Below are 26017 nucleotides of genomic sequence, written 5' to 3' on the forward strand. Positions count from 1 at the left end.
AAAGGGGCATATTCGACTTCGATAATCCAACCATAGAATGTAGTTTCACGTACTTGTGTCAATTTCGTAAAACAGTTATAAAAGTTGCGCATGTATTCTCAGCCCAAAAATATAAAGGGTAAAAAGGCAAATGAAACTCACGATACTGTATTTTGTAGTAAAAATACATATGACGTCATTGAACAATGCAGGGTTGGCCTCGGATTCACGAACCTATATCAATTGTGTATATATTAATACGTATAATGTAAGTTACAAAATTTCATTTATTAATATGTATTATTTATATATTATAGTTTTGTAGAATTTATTCTAACCTTTATTTTAAAACGTATACTTATATTATATTTTAAGTTATATTTTATATATATATCGATTTTATGTATATATCTATAATGATTTACGTTTATATAAATAGTGACATTAATATATTTATATACATATATTTGTGGTTAGTATTGTATTTATGAAATTTTATTAGTTTGTTATGTGAATTATTAATACAATCCTAGTATATACCATAAGTATATATATAGTGTACAAAAGATTTATTTGTTAAAATAATAATTTAGATAATAATGATTTACTAATAATAATAATAATTTTATTAATAATGATAATACTAATAGCAAAAAAAAAATGAAAATGATAACTGTTAATGATACTAATAATAATAACTCTAAAATAATATTAATACTAATACCATACTTATGTTAATAATAAGGGTTCTAATATTTATAAAATGATAAATGATAATCATAATAATACTAGTAAATATTAATGATGATACTGATAAATATGATATTATTAATTGTAAATGTACTGATGATACTATTATTTATAAACCGGTACAAATTCTAATATTGATGATAATAATATATTTTTATTTCCTTCATAATAATAATAATGATAATCATAATCATAATCCTAATGATGATAAAATACTAAAATGATAAGTTTATTACTAATAATAATATTATTAATACCTATCATAATAATAATAGTAATGTCTATAATACTTTCAAATATGATAACAAGTATGATACTAATAATAACAATAACAATAACAATCAAAACAATCACAATAATAATAATAATACTAATAATAATTAATATATAATAACAATAAAAAAATTAGAAAAGAAAACTACCTCACATGAAAAGAGTTTCAAAAAAAAAAGAAACTACCGTCCTCTGGACTCGATCTCGTGACCACATGCTCACACGCAAACACTCTCGACCATCCCACCAATTCTGATTCTCTGTACTAATATCGAATTTAAATTTTATATATAAACTGCTTTTCTTCTATTCCTCTTCTTCTCCACAAGTCTCATGGATTCAACAAAACATCAATAACCAAAAAAAAAAAAAAAAAATCGGGGTTCCCTTTAAAGCTTCAAAACATTACAGAAAAAATAATAATTTGGGTTCTAAAATAAAAAAAAAAAACACTAAGGCCTACTGCAGCGTCGGTTCTTGGAACAAAACAAAAAAAATTGATTTCGTAATAGATAACATTATAGATAATGTTTATAACACGAAATAGTTTTCTAAACATGTATAAAAACTACTGGAATCGTCAATTTGATCAGAAACATATACACGAACGCGAATTTGTCTCAAGAACAATTGTTGACTTTTTTTAAACTAAACTTTGACTTCAAAATTCAAGATCGATATAAAGATTTGAGAGTTGAGATTTTGCAGATAGATTCAAAGAAAGATTTCTAACCTTTCTGCATTTTTAGATTTTGAAACTTTATTCGAAATTGAATTAAGAGAAAAAAAAATTGGAGCGTGCAGAGAAGAAGAAAACAAAAATATCGCTGTGCTCTTTAATCCCATTGGATTTCCTTTTTATTTGATTTGCAATTATACATAATCATGTTGTAATAATAGAGATCGGTTGATAAAAAATGGAGAAAATGTCAACACAGGTTCACGAGTTAGGAGCAGAAAAGAAACAAAAAAATAATAATAATAGAGATAAAGGATACAGAGGTCAAGCGTATAATATAGATCCCTACTGCTTTTTTTTAATTAATAATAATAATATATAATAACAATACTATTAATATCTAATAATATTAATAAAATTAATAATAATGATAAATATAATATTAATGATAATAATAATTGTAAAAATGATAATAATAATAATAATAATAATACCATACTAATTATGATAATATTAATATTTTATCGATAATAATAATATTAGTAATAATAATCTAATTTATACATCCAATTTCATCTTTATATGATATAAAGTGATATTATGAATACAAATATTGATATTTGACGATACAAATAACATTACTACAACAACTATATTTGTATTTAAATTTAATTTATTAATATCATCTATTATTATGTAATATTTAATAATTATGTAATATGTATTGTAACATATACTGAATATTATATATTTATGCATTTTAATATAAATATATTATAATATTTATTTACATACTAATTATATTATACTTATGTATGTAATTATGAAAAATATAAATGTTTTATATATGTAAGTATTATATATATTTATTAAAATAGTACATTATTTCATCATAGATATATTATAAATTTCTACATATACATAATATAATAATTATGTATAAAATCATATATATATATATATATATATATATATATATATATATATATATATATATATATATATATATATATATATATATATATATATATATATATATATATATATATATAGTTATATTTATGTATATATGTATACTACCATATATATAAAATCATGTTTTAAATGTTGAGTAGATGATTAATTATGTATATTAAACAATTAACTACAAAGTATAACATTGTACATTTAATATTTTGATAACGTTGGTAAAATATGTTTGAATCATTTATATACAATATACTATATATATTCAAAATGAAAATCTTTAGTTATTAAATGTTATCTTTTATAATAACAAAATTACTTAATAGTTCATTAATACTAATATAATTAGTTTTATATATAATTATTTATATTTACATTCTTAGTTGCAATTAAAGGTTCGTGAATCGTCGGAAATAGTTAAAGGTCAAATGTTATCATGAAATAGTTCAAACATAATGAGACTCGGTTTAATAGACTTTGCTTATCGAGTCGAATCATATAAGATTATGTTTAAATTTGGTCGGAAATTCCCGGGTCATCACAAAAGTTATCTTGTATAGCCGATTCATTTAGAACTTCTAATTCAGGATTTTCAAGACGAGAAAGATGATCAGCGGCGAGATTTTCTGCTCCCTTTTTATCTCGCATTTCAATATCGAACTCTTGTAAGAGTAAGATTCAACGGATTAATCGTGGTTTAGCATCTTGTTTTGAAAATAGGTATCTAAGAGCAGAATGGTCGGTATAGACCACCGTTTTTGCTAGAACGAGATATGAATGAAATTTGTCAAAAGCAAAGACAATAGCAAGGATTTCTTTTTCAGTAGTTGTGTAATTCGTTTGTGCTCCTTGTAACATCTTACTAGCGTAATAAATAGGTTAAAATCGTTTTTCAATCCTTTGTCCTAAAACGGCTCCCATTGCAAAATCACTTGCATCGCACATGAGTTCAAATGGTAGATTCCAATTTAGAGTTATCATGATCGACGCATTAGCGAGTTTTTCTTTAAGAATATTAAAAAATTTGATGCATTCATCCGAAAAGATGAATGGAGCATCCTTTTCTAGGAGTTTATTCATAGGAGTGGCAATTTTAGAAAAATCTTATATGAAACGTCGGTAAAAACCGGCATGACCTAGAAAACTCCTAACTCCTCTAACATTGGTGGGATGTGGAAGTTTAGCAATTACATCTACTTTAGCTCTATCCACTTCAATTCCTTCCTTTGAAATTTTGTGACCAAGAACGATGCCTTCTCTAACCATGAAATGACATTTCTCCCAATTAAGAACTAGATTTGATTACTCGCATCTAATATGCATTCGTTCAAGATTAACTAGACATGTTTCAAAAGTATCACCGAAGACTGAAAAGTCATCCATGAAAACTTCCATGCATTCTTCTATCATGTCGTGAAAAATCGCCATCACGCACCTTTGAAAGGTTGCAGGGGCTTTGCAAAGTCCAAATGGCATGAATTTGTAAGCAAAAGTACCATAAGGGCACGTGAATGTGGTTTTCTCTTGATCCTCGGGTGCTATTGGAATTTGAAAATATCCCGAAAAACCGTCAAGAAAACAATAGTAACTATTCCCAGCTAATCTTTTCAACATTTGATCAATGAAAGGTAAGGAAAAGTGATCTTTTCTGGTGGCGTCATTTAATTTTCTATAATCAATTCAGACACGCCATCCTGTTACAGTCCTAGTAGGAATAAGCTCATTTTTTTCATTTGTGATGATAGTCATGCCACCCTTCTTAGGTACGCATTGAACTGGGCTTACCCATGGACTATCAGAAATTGGATAAATTAAATCTGCATCTAGCAGTTTAATAATTTCTTTCTTAACAACATCTTGCATACTAGGATTTGGTCTTCGTTGGCGTTGCACATATGTTTTATGACTTTCTTCCATAAGAATTTTATGTGTGTAATACGAAGGACTTATTCCTTTAATATCATGAATCTTCCATGCAATAGCTAGTTTATGAGCTTTTAGCACAGAAATGAGTTGAGATTTTTCATTTTCCGTAAGAGAAGACGATATTATTACAGGTAATTCAGATTTACCATGTAAATAAGCATATTCCAAATGGTTTAGAAGTGGCTTTAACTCTAATGTCGGTGGTTCTTCTATCGATAATTTGTATCGATATCTGTCTTCTTCTTTTAGCATTTGAATTTCTTATGTGGTTGGTTCGTAATCATTAGCTATGAGTGTGGCTAACATTTCAGCTTCATCAATTAGTTCAGTTCCTTCTCCTAAAGAACATTCTCCTGTTCCTTGTAATTCTGGAAATTCTTCTAACAATTCTGCATGTGAATCTATAGTTTGAATGTAATAACATGTATCATCTGCAGATTGCAGTTGTTGCATAGCTCTATCAATAGAAAAGGTAACACTCTCGTCCTCTATACTTAGGGTCAGTTTCTTACCGAACACGTCTATTATTGCTTTAGCCGTGTTTAAGAATGGTCTTCCTAATATGAGAGGAACTCGAGAATCTTCCTCCATATCCAGAATAACAAAATCTAATAGAAATACTAAAGTACCAACTTTAACTAGCATGTTTTCCATTATCCCTTTAGGATATTTTACTGATCGATCGGCTAGTTGTATGCTTATTCATGTTGGTTTCAATTCTCCAAGGTCTAGTTTAGTGTATAGTGAATACAACATTAAATTTATACTAGCACCTAAGTTTGCCAATGCTTCTATTGAACTAAGACTACCCAGAAAAGAAAATATGGAATTGTGAAACTTCCTGAATCTGAGAGTTTTTCTGGTAGCTTATTCAACAACACTGCAGAACAATTAGCATTCATAGTAACAGCCGAGAGTTCTTCCATTTTTTTTCTATTTGTGATTAGATCTTTCAAGAATTTAGCATATATTGGCATTCCTGAAATCACATCAATGAAAGGAAGATTTACATTTATTTGTTTAAACATATCCAGGAATTTGGATTGCTCGGCTTCAAGTCTTTCTTTTCTCATTTTACTCGGATAAGGAAGTGGTGGTTGATATGGTTTAACATAAGGTTTAGCCTTAACTGTGTTATCTTCATTAACCTTTTCAACTACCGGTTCTTTTTCCTTTTCTTGCTCAGATTGTGGTTCTTGTGTAGTAGGAATAGAGTCATCAGAAATTACAGGTATTTCAGGTGGTTTAAGTGTAATAAGACTTCTCGTGGTAATGGCTTTAGCTGTTTCATTCCGGGGGTTAGCATTTGTATTGCTAGGTAGACTTCCCGATTTTCTTTCACCTATCAACCTTGCTAGGTTACTCACTTCTTGTTCCAGATTTTGTATTGAAGCTTGTTGATTTCTAAATGCTTGAGCATTTTGTTCATTCGTTTGTTTCTGAGATGTGAAAAATTGCGTTTGAGATTCAAATAGCTTCGACATCATGTCTTCTAAATTTGGCTTTTTATCATCGGTTTATGGTGGTTTAATTAGAAAAATAGGTCTTTGCTGGTTGTAAGTATTATTGGATACTTGTTGATTGCTAGGACCTTGTTGGTTGTTGTATGGAACATTTTGGTTATAATTCTGATTGTAATTTGGTCTTGGCGGTTGATAATTATTCTAATAATTATTTCCAGGCCTTTGGTTCATGTATGAAACATTCTCTCTTTGTTCCATTGTTTGTTCAATACTGAGACAATCTTTTGTCAAATGTGGTCCTCTACACTGCTCACAACTAATTCGAATTGCGTGAATATCTTTAGTCATCTTTTCTATTCGTCTCTCGAAAGCATCTATCTTTGCAGAAATGGAATCAAAGTCATGGCTAGAATCGGCTCTAGCCGCTTTAGATGATCTAACGATGTCTTTTTCTTGATGCCACTCATGTGAGTGGGAAGCAGTGTTATCAATAATTTTGTAAGCTTCAGTTGCGGTTTTCTTCATAATGGAACCACCAGCTACTATATCGATGTCTTTTCGTGTAGTAATATCGCATCCTTGGTAGAATATTTGTACTATTTGATAAGTATCTAAACCATGTTGAGGATATCCACTCAATAATTTTCCGAATCTTGTCCACGCCTCATATAGAGTTTCATTTGGCTTTTGTGTGAACGTAACAATTTCTCCTTGAAGTCTCATGGCTTTAGATGCCGGAAACAATTGTTTAAGAAATTTCTCAACTAAGACATCCCCTGTATCAATTGCCCCTTCAGGTAACGATTCTAACCAATCTTTGGCTTCTCCCTTTAAAGTCCAGGGAAATAACATGAGATAGATCTGTTCATCCTCAACTTCTCTTATTTTGAATAGAGTACAAATCCTATTAAAGGTACAAAGATGTTCGTTTAGATCTTCCTTCGGCACACCACTAAATTGGCATTGATTAGTTACCATGTGTAGGATTTGTCCTTTGATTTCATAATCTGGTGCATTAATGTCTGGTTGAGTAACTGCGTGACCTTGGCCAGTGCGTTTAGCTCTCATTCGGTCTTCCATACTTAGAGGTTCCAGATTTTCCATGATTGAAATTATTGAATCTGAATCACTAGAGGATTCTGACTTAATGGTTTCTTCCTCGACAATCTCTGGGTGAGTGATTTGTGGTTCAGGAGGAATGATTAGTGGTTCAGGATCTCTGAATTGTCCCTGAATATCCTCCGGATTCTCAATTGTGAGGTCGGGTTCAAAAAATGGATTATCGGAAATTTGAATTGGAGTACTTGGTCGACTAGATGACGATTATAAAGAAAAATCAACGGCGATAATGTTGGCAAGATGTCTTGATCGAGTTACAGGTGGTGAACGTTTGAAAGGTGGTGAACGTTTTGCTCGGTGAATTCACTGAATATCCTATTAGTTATAATATATAAAAATTATATAAGTTATCAAATTAATAGAATTTTCTGATTTTGCCCACGTTTCGAATAGCCAATAGATGCAGCAGGTAGCCAGGACCCTTTAAATCGGAAGCCCACAACTCGCCACTAACAAATCCAACTATTACTACGAACCAGAAAATTTTGGATGTCTATCAATTTAACCACTTAAAATAATTTTTTGTTGAAGTTTAAAGAAAATAAAGAAAATTCTATGTCCTAAAAACTAGAGCGTAGAAATGAGAAATAAAAAGAGCACGTCGAAAAACGTCAAAAAATAAAAGGTCGAAAAATAAGCGTCCAAAAATAATAAAATGCAGCGTCGAAACTTAAAAGTCTAAAAAATAAATATTAAAAGTTGCGTCTAAAGGAATTAAAACTTAAAGGAATTCTATATCCAAAACGGCAATATCTTAATTAGGCACTAAAATCTATAAAATACTAAAGCGATAAGCGACGTCGTAGAATTCTAAAGCACCTAAATCTTAGTCTAAAGAAAAAGTACTTAAGGGATTTTACGGCAAAGCCTAAAAATCTAGAAATATGAAATAACTACGGCAAAAACTAATTTTAAAATTAATTATGAATGAAAAATATACAATTTTACAAATTAAATGATTAAAATATATAATTTATAAAAAGATATAAAAAGTGATAAAATTACTTATTTTTATAAAAATATTATTTTTATATTATTATTTTATAAAAGTATTAATTTATAATTTAATAAAACTAATTAAAACTAAAAATAAAAAATTAATTAAAACTTAAAACTAAATATTATTTAACTAAACCCTAATTAGGTTTAATAATAATAATAATAATTAATAATACTTCGTAATTAATGTTGTACGAGGATCAGACCTGGCGTATCAGACATCACCATGTGGTCGCATGGTTTTGAAGCCTCCGGATCATGCGATCGCATGGGCCTGAATTTTGGATCAGGTTGTTTGGCTGCTACAGGACCAGGCCCGATTACTCTTTTAATTTTTTTTTTCTGATTTTTAAATTTCTGTTTTTAATTTATAAAAAAATAATATGTAATAAAAACTTATATAAAAAAAGTACTTATTAATCTTAATTTTTAACAAAAGAAAAAATAAAAATATAAACTTTTTTTTATTTAATTACTTATATATATATATATATATATATATATATATATATATATATATATATATATATATATATATATTCTTTTTTATGTTTTTATGTTTTTAAACTTATATAATTTTTTTTACAAAAATGGATTAAAAACTTAATATTTTTTTATAGCGTTTCGCTTTTCGGCGTTGTTGAGTTCCCCGGCAGCGGCGCCAAAAATACTTGATGTGTGCGAGGTGTAGTACGAAATAGTTATATTTTTGTTACGAAATACTATTAAATACGATACAATTTTACACAAGTTATTTATTTATTTATAGAGTGGATATATCTAAACCTTGCTACAACACTATAGGCAGTGTACCTAATCGTAAAGTAGTGTAGATTTTAGTTAGTCCGGTTCGTTCCACAGGGAGCTAGGCAAGTTTAACGCTATAATTGTTTTTTAAACGATATTTGTATATATATATATATATATATATATATATATATATATATATATATATATAAAAGTAGTATTATTATTATTATAAAAAGGGGGTTTTACCGTTTAATGACCGGTTTGTCGATTTTATGTCTTAAGTCACAATTAAAACCTAATGTAAAATATTAAAAATAAATATAACTTAATTTAAAGCGTAAAGTAAATGACGATAATTAAAATTGCGATAATTAAAAGTGCGATAAATAAAATGATGATAAATAAAATTACAACAATTATAAAGTACGATTATTAAAATGACGATAAATAAAATTGCGATAATTAAAAAGTACGATAATTAAAAGTGCGATAAGATATAAAATAAAGGAATTATGCTTATTTAAACTTCCGTAATCATGATGTTCAACGTGTTGATTTTAATTTATTACCATGGGTTAATTGTCCTTTGTCCTAGATTATTCGATATGTCCATACGGTTTTGTCCATAATAGTCCATCAGTCATAAATATAAAGTGCGAGGATCTTCGTCAAATTATCCTCATACCCGAAGTCAAATATTCCAACTAATTGGGGATTCGAACTGTAACAAGGTCTTAATACTTTGTTTAATGAATACACCAGGTTATCGACTGCGTGTAATCCAAGGTTTTACTACTTTGTTAACAATTACACCAATTACCCTTGAATGTAATCCACCCCTGTTTTAATGAGTCCATTTACTATTAATCCATTCCCGTGTCCAGTAAAATGAACAATAATTTGTATTTATCAATATCCCGCTCACCGTACCCGATTAAGCGTATGTGGTTATATATAGATATGTCAAATTGTAACCTTTATATTAAATTAATGAGGTATCGTTTAGTTAATATAAAGCCCATTAATAGCCCATAATCTAATTTCCACAAGTGTCGTTCTTTTGTCTAAACCCCAATTATGGTACCACGCCCAATTACCCAACCTTAATATTTAGCCCAACATCACGATTACTTCAGTTTAAATAAGCATAATAATAACTTAGCTACGAGACATTAATTTAAAAAGGTTGAACATAACTTAAAATGAGTATTAATAGCGTAGCGTTACACGGACAGAATTTTGACTTACAAACTTACAACATTCGTTACCATAACCTTATTATTATTAGTATTAATTTAAAATTAAAATTATAAATATAAATATATATATTTGAGAGATAGAGAGTAGATTGAATTATATTGTGTAAAAATTACGTCGAATTCGTTGGCTATTTATAGATGTGGCCAGACTTTTCACTCCATGCGATCGCATGGAGTTTGTTCCTCCAAGCCATGTGATCGCATGTCCGCCATTCCCTGATCACAATGCAACTTAAACGTGGGCTGCTCGTATTAATATATTATATAATATAATATATATAATTTTATATAATTATATATATATTATATTATATTCTTATGCATAGTTGAATTGTACTTTTAGGTCCGTTGCATTGCGCGTTTCTTCTCAGCTCAGGTCCCGATTCCAGATTTTCGAACGTCATTTCGTACTATTTAATATCGTGTACTTTGCATTTTGCAGCTTGTACTCTTGTAATTTTGAGACGTTTCTCATCAATAAATTGAACCTCTTGGATTTTACTTTTGTACTTTTTAGCATTTTGGTCATTTGCATCTTCAATTCGTCGAATCTCTCTTTTGTCTTTACATTTTATTATTTAAACGAATTTCACTTGTAAATAGAACAATTGCAACTAAAAGCTTGTCTTTCTAGAAGGATAATGCTATGAAATATATGTTCGTTTTTAGCATTATCAATATTCTATTAAATTATCATAATAATCTATAATATACTTTTATTAAAATATTTTGGATAAGTATTTAGTATTAATATTTTTAAATACTCATAATTTTTAATATGATAACATCTTTAATTAAATCGAGTTATATTAAAATGTAAATGAACAAAAAGTATTTTATTAGTAAAAGTAGTATACTTATAATATATACTTCTATATATTTAAAGTTTGTATCTAATTTATAATATCTATCTTTTTAGTTTAAGATAATAAAAATATAGTTATATTTTATATACGAAATATATTTAAAACTAAAGTTATAGTTAGTGATTTTAATTATAATAATGATAATGATAAAAATAATACTAATAATGATAATCATATTAATAATAAGGATAATACTAATAATGATTTTGTTAGTAATAATAATACTAATAATGTTTAATTATAATACTAATACTAATAATAATACTAATAATAATAATAATAATAATAATAATAATAATAATAATAATAATAATAATAATAATAATAATAATAATGTTTAATTATAATACTAATACTAATAATAATAATAATAATAATAATAATAATAATAATAATAAAAATAATAATAATAATAATAATAATAATAATAATAATAATAATAATAATAATAATAATAATAATAATAATAATAATAATAATAATAATAATAATAATAATAATATGAATAATAAGTATACTACCTTAAAGAATAGCTTCCTAAAAAGATGTCGCAGCTCGAGCTCGAACCCGTGACCTTTAGCTCAAACACCAACACTTTAGATCATTGAACCATCTATTTCTTTCTTAGATATATCATACCCTAAATTTATTTAACCCTCCTTTTCTCATTTCGACCCAACAATTAATCAAGTTCACAAACTCAAATATTACGGTCCAATATGATAAGCCTTATAGTCACTAGATTAAACGCAGTAGCCTGTTGGATTGTGAAGCCCAAGGATTAATTAACAAAGCCCGATCCAATAGATTAATTTGGCCATTCGTTATTCATCAAACTAAACGGGCTTAAAAGATCCTAGTGAGAAATTTACTAAGTCTGTATAATCTCATTTATCTACTCGTCGATTACACAGATTCGTGAATTAAGGAGTCAATAGCCGCCAACAGGAAATAAAAGGTGGGGTCTTTAATTCGTTGTCAATCATCATCAATCAATATCCTCTTATTCGTTTTTAATCACTAATTCTTCCATTATTATATCACCATTACAGATCATCTTATCATCATTAAAATAGAACAAGGAGTGTACAGCAGCAGTATTTCAATGGGGTTTTGGTCTGTTTATATCGAACCAGAAACATTAAGGAAATAGTGATTCACGGTTTGGTTTTAGGAGGTGTTCGAAGGTGTTTGAGGCTGATCAAAGAGAGACAGAGACACGCAGCAGTAGCTGCAATTCAGTGGTTACATGTGGGTTGCAGTGGTGGTGTTCATAAGAGCAAAAATATAAAATTTTGGTTGTGATTTACGATTTAGAAGATGAGAGAGAGAGATATATAAAGAGAGAGAAGTGGTTGTGGTTGTTTTACAGCGAAAAGAGACCGAATAACAAACGTAGCTATAGCAGCGTGACTGTTTCAATCAGGAGCTGTTCAAGATGAATTCTAACATGATTAGTTTTGGTTTTATATAGGTTTTTAGTAAGGGTAAATGATGGTGGTGATGTCTGATCAGAACAAACGCATGACTAGGATAGTTATAATGAACCGTGGCACCATTATTCTCGTTGTTTACACAGGAAACATACAATAGCATAACCTTGTTTATGTGGCTATTAGAAATCCATAGAAAACATAAAAATAATAGAAGGAAAGGAGTGATCGTGAAAGGTAAAGAAACCCGTCCTAATCCATTCGGACGAAGTCCATATCGATTATAAACGATTCACAACAGTTGATTTCATCGCGAGGTACTTGACCTCTATATGATACATTTTACAAACATTGCATTCGTTTTTGAAAAGACAAACTTCCATTACATCGAAAGTTGATGGCATGCATACCATTTCATAATATATCTAACTATAATTGACTTAATAATAATCTTGATGAACGCAACGACTCGAATGCAACGTCTTTTGAAATATGTCATGAATGACTCCAAGTAATATCTCTAAGATGAGCAAATGCACAGCGGAAGATTTCTTTCATATCTGAGAATAAACATGCTTTAAAGTGTCAACCAAAAGGTTGGTGAGTTCATTAGTTTAACATAAATATTCATTTTCATCATTTTAATAGACCACAAGAATTTCATTTCCAGTTCTCATAAATATACGTCCCATGCATAGAGACAAAAATCATTCATATGGATTGAACACCTGGTAACCGACATTAACAAGATGCATATAAGAATATCCCCTATTATTCCGGGAAATCCTTCGGACATGATATAAAAAAACATCGACGTACTAAAGCTTCCGGTACTTTGGATGGGGTTCGTCGGGCCCATAGATCTATCTTTAGGATTCGCGATAATTAGGCGTGTACTAATTCTCAAAATTAGTGATGTTCCCTAATTCTTAGGTTACCAAGTAAAAAGGGGCATATTCGGCTTCGATCATTCACCCATATAATTTAGTTTCAATTACTTGTGTCTATTTTGTAAAACATTTATAAAAATTGCGCATGTATTCTCAGCCTAAAAATATAAAGGGTAAAAAGGCAAATGAAACTCACCTAATGTATTTTGCAGTAAAAATACATATGACTATATTGAACAATGCATGGTTGGCCTCGGATTCACGAACCTATATCATTTATATATATATATTAACACATATAATGGTAACCAAATAATTACATCTATTAATTATATAATATTTATATAGAGTTGTAGTTTATATAATATTTGTACTAAATTTTCTCTATGTATCATATCTTAATATATATATATATATATATATATATATATATATATATATATATATATATATATATATATATATATATATATATATATATATATATATATATATATATATATATATATATATATATATATATATATATATATATATATATATATTCTAAAAAAAATATTAATATGTTTAATATATAATTATAGGTAATATGAATATATTTTATGTACAAAGTATAATAATAATGAAAATGATAATTTTAATAAAAATGATAGTTTTAATAATTATGAGAATTTTAATAATAATGATACTTTTAATAAGTATGATAATAAGATGATACTACTAATAAGAATGATAATAATAATAATAATATTCATCATAATCATATTCATATTATCATCATCTTTTAATTAAAATTTTATATATACACAATTATGATTATTTACATACATTAGTTATATTTATAGTTCATGTTTACAATTATAACTACAATACCTATAACGTTTCCTGGACCTCATTAAGTTATATAAACTCATACATATTAGATTTTATACATAATAATATTACTAATACAAATATTAATAGCAATAATAGTAATGAAAGTAATAACCTAAATACTAATATAACATCCATATTTTAATTTGTAATTTCATATATTAATATTACATTTTACTAATTACGTAATATCTAATAATTATATTATATATGCCATACATATAATACTTATATCTTTTATATATACTCCAATATATATATCATAATACTTCTTTATAGAAATCATATATATTTTGATAGTTACTTAATCATTCTATTTATTATTTTACATCTTTAATTCAAATTTTTATTTTATAAATTCCAAACTATTATATATACTTACATTTATATAAATATACATTTTTATTTATAACTAATTGTTCGTGAATCATCGGGAATAGTCAAAGGTTAAGATAAATACATAAAAAAAGTTCAAAAATTTTTGAGATTCAATTTAATAGTATTTTCTTATCGTTTCGATCTAATATAAAGATTAAGTTTAAATTTAGTCGGAAATTCCTGGGTCGTCACAAAAGGTAAACAAAAGAAAATAAAAGAGAGAGAGAAGATGATGGTGTGATTGAAGGTGGTTCTAGATGGTGGTCAACGGTGGGATTAAGGTGGCTCGAAGGTGATGGTGTGCCTTGAGTTGGGTCTTAGTTTTCGTACAAGAATTGGAGTAAGAAACGAATATGGTTGCAAGTGTTTTTAGTTGTGGGTTAGTAAATGAAGGAGATAGAAACATAAATACCGGTTGTGTTTCGATTTGTTGTAGACTGATCAGAAGAAAAAAAATATATATATAGCATCATCAATGAGCGACAGTTGGTGATGGTTTGAATAATTGTGTTTTGAATATACAGGAAGTAAAAACAAGCTTGTTGATGGTGGTCTTTATCAAAGATAACAATGAAAACAAAAAGAAATGAGGAAGCAGTAGTAGTTTAGGTTGGTTCCGGTTGAAATCATAAAACAGAATAAATAAATAAAACGCAGGTGAAGTAAAAAACTCACTTTGGTTTATATATCGGGTTTAATGGTGACAAAATAGTAGTGTGCAGGTATGTGTTGTCGATTAATAACATAGCAATAACATAGTTGTTGAAGTGTTCTTCAACTCAAAACAGAAAGTAACAGCAAATGTAGCAGGAATCAAAAGTATTTAGTTGGGTCTATATCGTATAAGTGGTGGTTGTATATGATGACGAAGAAAATCAAAAGTGAGACATGGTGTTTCATGATTATCGATGGTGGAGTGATGTTCTATGGTGATTATCGAATTGAACAGAAAAAGAAAGGAAAGATGGTGTTCTTGAGATGGTGGTTCGAGTGGTATAATACGTAGCATCATATCGAGTTTCATGGGTTTCGTGGCAGTGAGTGATGGTTGATTTGGACATTTACAATAAACAGAAAAAAAACAATAAGTTATTGGGTGGGTTGTGGTGGAGTTTGATCGGAGGAAGAAGGAGGTTAATCTCCTGGTTGTATGTGTATGTATGCTAATTATATATGTAAATCGATATCAATGTGTAATAATATTAATTTGTGATATAATTTTAGATATTGGAATCACTTATTGGAAATCTTCAATCATCAAAAGTAGTTACATGTTGTTATCAATTAGAAATAATAAAGTAGCCTATACGAGTACTTTTAATCTTTTAATTCAAATTTTGTGAAAACTTTTAATATATTAATTCGATTACAAACAGAAAACGAAAAAACAGTTTTTAATTGGGTTTTATAAAGTGACCTTTTAAAAAATAATCAATTAGAAAGTAGGAACAAGAAGTAGTGGAAGTTATTTATTTATCATATACAAACTTTCAACAAGACAACCACAGTACAATTTAATAATTTAACAAGTTAATAATCGTGGGCTGTGGATTGAAATAGTAAATCTATATTGAATAATTCAATCATAGAATAAATATCTGTGTTTATGTCAAAAAAAAATATAACCATCGATGTTTTGTAAATATTCAGCTGTCATCCAAATTTTATGGATATTAACTCGTGCCCTCTTGATAATCAGTTACGGTTAAAAGTTAAAAAATTTAATAACTAGCTCCTAAATAAGTTTTTAATAAGTATATAATTTATATAACTTATTTTCGAATCATCATTTATTTTTAAAATCACGTAAGTTCGAATTTGACTTGCTTAATATTTATCGAATGACAATTGAGTGTTACTGTCATTTACTACATAGATTCGAAATCACAAAATATATATTTAATATACTTTATTTATATAGATGTGTTTTAAATAATAATTATCATAATATCATATTTTTATTTTATTTTACATAATTAATTTTAATAACTACAACATATAATATTTCAAATTATATTTTCAATTATTATTTATATATATACACACATATCTATTTACAATTAATTGTTCATGAATCGTCGAAACTGGTCGAGGTTATATGAATGCAAAAAAATAGTTCAAAATTTTTGAGACTCAACCTAACAGACTTTTCTTATCGTGTCAAAAATATAAAATCGTATCGAGAGTTTGGTTTAAAATTTGTCGAAATTTTCCGGGTCGTCACACTAGCCGTATTCATGAAAGGTCTTCCTAACACCACTGGTGTGTGTAGGTCTTCCTTAATATCCATTACTACGAAATTCGTAGGATACAAGAATTTATCAACTTTCATCAAGACGTTCTCAACTATGCCCTTAGGATATCGAATTGTGTGATCGGTAACTTGCATTGTCATTTTAGTTGGTGACAAGTCTCCTAACTCTAATCTCTTGTAGAGAACGTAGGGGATTAGGTTGATACTTGCTCCTAAATCTGCTAGCGCATGAATGGTTCCAGATTGGTAGATTGAACACGGGAAAATGAATCAGCCCGTGTCTCCTAGCTTTGATGGTAGAGAGTTTCTGAGTAATGCAGAGCATTCTTCATTCAGTGAAATTTTGTTAGAATCTAGTATTGATATCGGCTAAAAAGTAACGTTTTCACCCCGGTATTGAGGCCCAAAAACAAGAAAGATTCGAACTTTATCAGCAAAATACCCACTTCGTCGGTTAGAATTGAAGAACAAGTAATTACGAAGGCGGTGCAAAAAGAATCAAGAGAATCGGAGCTAAAACGAAGATTCTAGAGCAAAAACGGTGAAAGACAAGAAATCAAGTTACGATCCAGGGAATCAAAGCTGACCAGCATAAAAAATGGGCAACCATACGGCCTACCATATGGCCTGCTAGTATGGGGTACGGCCTGCCACACGGCCCAATAAACGCCCTCAGAAAACGGGCTGCCAGCCATACGGCCTGCCAAATACCGGCCACCATACGGCCTGCCAGGCGGATTTTGGCAAATTTCTAGTTTATTTAAAGGGTCTTTGTCATTCATTCCAACACACACTTCAATTCACTTCTTTCACTCTCTTGTACAATATTAGTCATACTCTCAAGGCCTTTGACTCCGTGCGGGAAACCTAGTATCCGGAGAAGAACGCTGAAGATTGTATTAGGAGCGGTTTGGAGTCTTGAAGTTGTCACTTTTATGTTCAGAACTCATTTAATCTACTGGTACTTCTATCCTTTATCTTATATAATGTTTTATGATATTGTTGCCATGATTAGCGAGTAGTTATCTTTAGTGTATGCTATGATGTAAGCAGTTATAATGCTGAAATAATATTATGGTCTGTGTATGCTGTCGAAATGCTTTCCGATTATGTTTTAAACTCAATCGCTTTTCCAACTAATAGAACGTAGTTATAGGCTCTGTTATTGGGAAGTTGCGAACCCCGATTCAGAGTACACTATATGTGTCACCCCTTGGTAAGAGAAGTCTATCGGATACAACGTAAGATCAACTGAGGCACACCAGTTGTAGTAAGCCTATCAAGCTTTGGATTCCGACTGAGGACTCTTTCATAGTGAAACATCTGACTAGACCCTTAGTACATTGTCGGTCCTAGACCATGCTAGTGTAGTCACCAAGCATATAAACTTCGTACGTACACGCTGAAGCACAGAGGTTGTTGTAAACTGTACCTCTGTTAAGTAAGGCCATGGAACACAGTTAGTGTTGACCAGTACACTGCACCATAAAGCAGTCTCAAGCATTGCACCCTGCTTGAGGGATTCTTAGTTAATTAAGGAACTGTTTGTTTAGACACATAAAAGATTGGACCGTTAGGATAACCGAACATGTTCATGGAAGTCAGCTTGACTTGGCCATGGTGTTCTTTATGGTTGAACTCTTTTTAAGGGCCTAACTATCTTTTACCAATCATTAATGAAAGCATTGAAACACGTCACGTCTCTCGGATATGGTAAACCATGTATTCTATTACGCTTAAGAAAGTTTAGACCATTTTGGAATGTTAATACGTCACCCAACTGAGTCGCTCAATTGGATGAGCCATCTGAACGTGTATGCCTGTAGTCAGACTGCACGAGCGTCGGGGGTAAGGGACGTTGCTGTCTATTCAGAATCTTCAAGCCTAACGCAGTACCCAGTGACATGTCTTATGACAGGGGCGTTTAGGACCAGTGTAATGAATACAAGGCCTCTGCCTATTCATGAGCCAGCATTCCATAATCTCGGCAAAATAACTGATGAAGTCATAGTATGCTCTCTTTTTAACCTTATATGAATTACGAATTTTATCGCATTTACTTTATCTGTCTTATTAAATTAGAAAATTCCAAAATAAATATTCACTACTCCCTAACTATCTTAGGCTTAAATATAGGTTCGATTCTGCTGATATCTCAAAAATACGACTCTAGGTCATACTTCCCTTACTTATAAGGAGTAGTAAGATTTAGGCCCCGCTAAATACAAATTTAAAACAGTACCCTCTCCCACGAGTGGCTGATCTTGGCGAGCCGCGGCCCGACAACACCGCGCAAATAAAAACCGTCCGTTTCGGCCATATCAGGAGAGTCATTAGTTTTTGGCGGTGCTGCCGGGGAACTGGTATCAAGCAATACTGCTCTCTATCAAAGTTATTCGCAAGCATTTAGTGGTGTCTAAGAAAGACAATTATACACGGACTTGGTTATTGGATTTTCCGAACAGTCACCAATTATATTGCGACCAAAAGGATCATGCCTCCTCGTAGTCGGCCTGGCCACTTGGTTTGTTGAATAGTTCGCGCGGAGTTCTGTTACCGAAATGCCAGGGAATAAGTAGCCAGAACCAAAAACATATTCAACCGTAGGATAGTTAGTTAATTAAATTAGATTACTTTAGATTACCTTAGATTACCTTAGATTAAATTAGACTACCTTAGATTAGATTAGATTAGATTAGACTACCTTAGAATTAGATTACTTTAGAATAGATTAGCTTATTATAATTTTTGCGAAAAATCAAAAACAAAAAGGCATACCCAGTGTATAACCCAAACCCGATCTAGACCAGGGCCGTTGTTATTCGTATCTGATCCAGACGCAATAATCTCTAAAGCACGCAAGGAAGCACGAATCAGAAATCAAATGGCGTTACGCGTTACTTTAGCAGAAAACACCAAACCCTCCATTGAAGGTCGAGGAGGACCAATCAGATTTCCAGAGATTCAAGGACACTCGTTCGAGTTAAAACATCACATCATCCAGCTCATTCAGAATAGCTGTCAGTTTCATGGATTACCGAATGATGATCCTAATTCTCACCTTGATAAATTCATATCTCTTTCAAACTTCTACAAATATCCAGGGATAGGACAAGATATAGTCTGGCTATACTTGTTCCCCTATTCTCCTTTGTAGAGAGAAGCCTTCGGATGTATCTCTTCTGGTTGGGAACTTTGGACATGGTGTCCAGGAATCTTCCATCAAGTTTGATTGGTCCATGTTTGAGCATGATGAGTGAGAGAATAGGGAAACAAGTATAGCGGGACTATATCTTGTCCTATCCCTAGCTATTTGTAGGAGTTCGAAAGAGATATGAATTTATCAAGGTGAGAATTAGGATCGTCATTCGATAATCCATGAAACTGACAGCTATTTTGGATGAGATGGATGATGTAATGTTTTAACTCAAATGAGTGTCCTTGAATCTCTGGAAATCTGATTGGTCCTCCTTGACCTTCAATCGAGAGTTTGGTATTTTTCTGCTAAAGTAACGTGTAATGCCATTTGATTTCTGATTCGTGCTTCCTTGCGTGCTTTAGAGATTATTACATCTGGATCAGATACGAATAACAATGGTCCTGGTCTAGATCAGGTTTGGGTCATACACTGGGTATGCCTTTTTGGTTTTAACTCTAAGCAGATAAACTAAATTCTAAGGTAATTCTAACGTAATCTAAGGTAGTCTAAATCTAAGGTAGTCTAATTTAGAGTAATCTATTTTAGTCTAAGATAAGCTAACAATCCTAAGGTTGAATACTATAACGACCCGTCCTAATTCACCTGGACGAAGTCTTTAACAGATGGTCCCATTGCGAGGGTCTGACCTCTATATGCCATGAACGACTCCATGTAATGTATTTAAAATGACAAATGCACAACGGAAGATTTCTTTCATACCTGAGAATAAACATGCTTAAAAGTGTCAACCAAAAGGTTGGTGAGTTCATAGGTTTATCATAAACAATAAAATTCATAATTTTGATAGACCACAAGATTTAAATGCAGTACACCTATCTCGTGTACGAAACTATTTTTCATAATGCTTAGTAGAGTAGGTTCGTATCCTTTTCTCCCCCGTAGGTTGCCTCGCGATTTTTAATAACCGTACACATATCTCGTGCACAAAAATAACATACACATAACCTGTGTATAAAATCATTCTCTCGATACATAACATTCACTTTAGTTTCATTGCTTGGCTTGGTAACCGACATATCCCCAAAACAGAACATCTCGTCTGTATAATATATAAACTTTGAAGTACTAAACACCACGCCCACTAACTGTTCCGTCTAATGAACATTCTGGGTGGGGGTGTTAAACCCGGTAGCTACCTTTAGGATTCACGTGAATTAGGGCCATATCCGTTTCTAATTCTTAGGTTACCGAGCAATAATAATCAGGGGGAAATATTCACAATAATTAGTGGCAATTATCACGTCCAACTAATTCAATAATAATTCACAGAACTTCTGTCTGCATAATAATTCATTCGAGGAATGTTTTGCTTGTGTCATATCGCGTCAAACATTTATAAAAGCATTTCATGTATTCTCAGTTCAAAAATATATTTCAAAAGCATTTAATAAAGCAGTTATAAATACAGCGCGTGTATTCTCAGTCCCAAAAATATAAAGAGTAAAAGGGAATCAAATGAACTCACGATACGATATTTTGTAGTAAAAATATGCATACGACGATACGGAACAATGCAGGATTGACCTCGGATTCACGAACCTATATCATTTATATATATATTAACACATATAATTGTAATCGAACGAATATATATATTATTAATGATAAACTTGTTAAATTTTATGTTATATGTATTAATTATAGTTTTATGTAACTAATTGTTATTTGGTAAAATAATAATAATAAATAAAAGTTGTATTATCTTATAATAATAATAATAATAGTAATAATACTTATTAATAAAAGTAATTATAGTAATAATAACCATGATAATAATAATATTATTAATGATCATCAAAATAATGATAATAATCATGTATATTTATAAATCATGATAATGATATTTAATAATAATAATAATAATAATAATAATAATAATAATAATAATAATAATAATAATAATAATAATAATAATAATAATAATGTTAATAATATAAATGATAATAATATTAATGGTGATAATAATATTTATCTTTAATCATAATAATGATGTAATAATAATAATATCAATAATAATAATAATAATAATAATAATAATAATAATAATAATAATAATAATAATAATAATAATAATAATAATAATAATAATAATAATAATAATAATAATAAGAATAAAAGTAATAATAATAATAAGTAAATAGGAATTCTACCTCAAAGAAGTAATCCTTAAAAAATATGCCCAAGTCCAGGTTTGAACCCGCGATGTCCCGCTAACCCGAAAACTTCCCAAACCATTCCTCCAATTGTCTTTCTTGATTAAATTCTTAATCTATATCCATATAAACCGTCTTAAACTGTTTCTTCTTCTTCATATACATACAACACCAACCATCATCCATTATCATAATCATTTTCATTCCAATATCACCATATTCATGATCATACATATCTATCCTCCTGGCTCAACCAAATAAGATGGGTCTTGGCCCACAGCATAAACAAACACGGTCCCATAACACAATTAAAATAATCAAATAGATTAGTGTATTTAGAGTTCTGAAATTCGGTTGTTAAACCCACTACACAAAAAGTATTTGATTTTTATAAACTAAACATCATCCTAGTCATTTGTGTTCAACTTTAACACTTTCCACTATTAACTTCCGATTTCCTTTCCAAGTTGATAATACAAATTAATATAGATAATGGAGGCACCGTAGCATCACCTTCTTCATAAACGCAACCCTACTCTTTATTCCTAATCCTTTCGGCCCAAAGAAAAATCATAGTAGCCCAATATCCAAATTCATTGGCCCAAAATTAAAGCATATGTATCATAAAGGTTTGTTTACTTGTTTTAATCGAGTCAACCGATGGTTTTGAGTTTAAATCAGGAATTTAAAACAATAACGCCTTTATCAAATCACATCAAATTAGTTAGAACAGATGGAAAGTTTAATATTGATGGGGTTTTCACCTTGGTAAAGTGTCAGCCATAAAGGAAATTAGCACGCACTAGTTGTTTATCATCATCTTAAATATGAATTAGTCATCACAGCTTCACGAATGAGTTTGGCAGAAATTAAATAAAAATACCAACCACAGTTTATAGCCGCAGTTTTTTTGGTGTTCACGAAGAGGGAGTAAGGTTGAGGTTGGTGATGGTTTCACATGGAAAAGAAGTTGCAGCTCCAACAATGGTTCGATGGGTTTTATGGTGATGGGTTACAACTGTAAATAGCAATGAAAAAAGTGGTAACAACTGTTCTCGAACATCAGGAACATGAAGTAATTTGGGTCACTTATGATAGTGTTTTTGTGGTGATCTTGAGGTGGTTTGTTCTATGTTGTTGCTATTGTTTAAACCTTCGAAATAGTGCAACATGGTAACAGCAGGTTAGTGATGAGAAATTTGTAGCATCTGGCAAAACAGAAACAGAAGGATGAAATCGAATCCAATGAAAGAAAAATAATAATGATGATGTGTTTCGGTGGTTAGGTGATGGTTGTTCGTGGTGATCAAACAACGAGATGAAGGTGCTGAGTAATCAAGCTTCGATAAAAAGAAATATGAAACGAAAAACATAAGTGATGGTGGTGTTGGTTTTTTGTTCTCAGCCCAAAACATAAAATGAAGTAGGTTAGGAGGTGTGACATAGTGGCGGTTTGAGAGTGGTGTTCGAAGGTGGCTTGACTAAGGTGACGGTTCCCGATTAAAGTGATGATCAAAGGTGATGGTGAATGTAACTCTATAACTCTCTCTCCCTCTCTATTCTTTGTATATATGTAAATATCTATATATATTGTGAGTGATACCCAAAATAATAATTGATCACATTTTGTTTTATATTATAGTTTGGATTCAGTTTCTATTGAATTGAGATCGACGTGTAACAAGATTTGAAAGACAATTGTATTGTAGTGTGATATGAGATCGACAAGAAGAATCAATCCGAAGATATACCAACAAAATAAAAGAAGGTCGAGAAGATTGACAGAAGTATTCGAGCCAGGAGTAACAAATAAGAAAAAGAAAAGTAGATAATGACCCTAAACAGAATTTGGTTGTATCTATGATTCAATCTCGATTGGTAACAAATTCTTGTTGTATAGAGATTGATTGGTACATTCTTAGAGATAGGAACAACAATTAGATAAAGCATGATAATGATATTAAACAGATTCGTACCCTTTAGATGATATAGATGTCTAACAAGGTCTTGGATTATTCTTTTGATTGAATTGTGATTTGTACGAATTTTGAAAATCAAATACAGTGTGATAGTTACATGAAACAGATTCGTACATTTTATAACTTTGATATCTAACAAATTTTGTTTTGTTTTGATTGGAATCAACCTGTATCACAGAAAGGAGAGTAAGATTTGATAGAGATAGGAAATATATTCTTGCATTTTTATTTTATATATTATAATTAATATTAATAATAATAAATATGACCATATTATTAATAATAATAATACAGTTATTAATATTATAATTAATATAAATACTAACAATAATAATAAAAGAATTAATAATAATATTAGTAATCCAAATAATACTAATAAGAATGATATCAATATTAATGATATTAAATAAAATCATAATTTTTGAAAATAATAATACTGATAATTTATTTAAAATTTATTTAAATCATAACTAATATATAATTTTAGTCATTTCTAAAAACAAAAATTTATTTTGGTAACCCTAAAGTTATTAGAATTTTATTACTTATAATTATAATAGTAATAATAATACTAATATTGATATAATAATAATGTAAGTAATAATTATAACAACTATATTTTTGCTTTGTAATTAAATTAAATTTATAAATCTTATATATTATTATTTATGTAATACTTTTTAATTACTTATTATATAATAACATATATTGAATATCATACATTTTAATATATAAAAATATATATATAATCATTAATTAAGTATATATTTCATATATACATATAGATATATATATATATATATATATATATATATATATATATATATATATATATATATATATATATATATATATATATATATATATATATATATATATATATATATATATATATATATATGTTCACTTTAATAGCAACTTAATTATTCTGTATGTTATTTTATGTTTTTAATTCTACTGATTAAATTATATATTAATAAATTAAATTAGTATATATACACTTATATTTATAATTATATCTATGTATATTTACATATTTATTTACACACAATTGTTCGTGAATCGTCGAGAATGGTCGAAGGTCAATTGAATATATGAAACAGTTCAAAATTTTTGAGACTCAACCTAACAGACTTTACTTATCGTGTCAAAAATATTAAATCGTATCGAGAGTTTGGTTTAAAACTAGTCGAAATTTTCCGGGTCGTCACTGTACCTATCCGTTAAAGAAATTTCGTTCCGAAATTTGAGTGAGGTCGTCATGGCTAACAATAAAAATGTTTTCATGACGAATATGAGTTAATAAATAGAGTTTTATGACCGTTAAGTGATATGAATAAGACAATTCGATTACTCAAAGCGTACGAGTAAAGCTATCACAAAAGAGTGAAAAGTTTCGTTTTAACTTTTGACGTAGTCACGATTGAATTCCGGAATTCAAGGGATTTAAAGAAAATCTTCGTAATATATATATATATAAGATTTGATTCTTCGGTAATTAAGAAAATTATGATCCACTTTAATTAAATGCGGTCAATATGCTTCGATTGCTATGTCTGATATTTCCATTATAAATTAAACTCTTTCGTTCCATTATTTTCACCATTCCTATACTTTCTTCCTCCATTCATATTTCTAAAATATCTGTTATTATGTTCAATCCTGTATTAATCCTTGTTATTATATTGACCATATCTACAGTCATTCTTCCTTCCTATCTTCCACTAGAAGAATATTTTCACTTCTACCACGCTCTTGGGGTTATAGTATTTTTAATTCTCTCGTGTCTTTATATTGCTATACGCATT

This window comes from Rutidosis leptorrhynchoides, chromosome 8 (genome assembly GCF_046630445.1).
Source record: "Rutidosis leptorrhynchoides isolate AG116_Rl617_1_P2 chromosome 8, CSIRO_AGI_Rlap_v1, whole genome shotgun sequence".
NCBI lineage: Eukaryota > Viridiplantae > Streptophyta > Magnoliopsida > Asterales > Asteraceae > Rutidosis > Rutidosis leptorrhynchoides.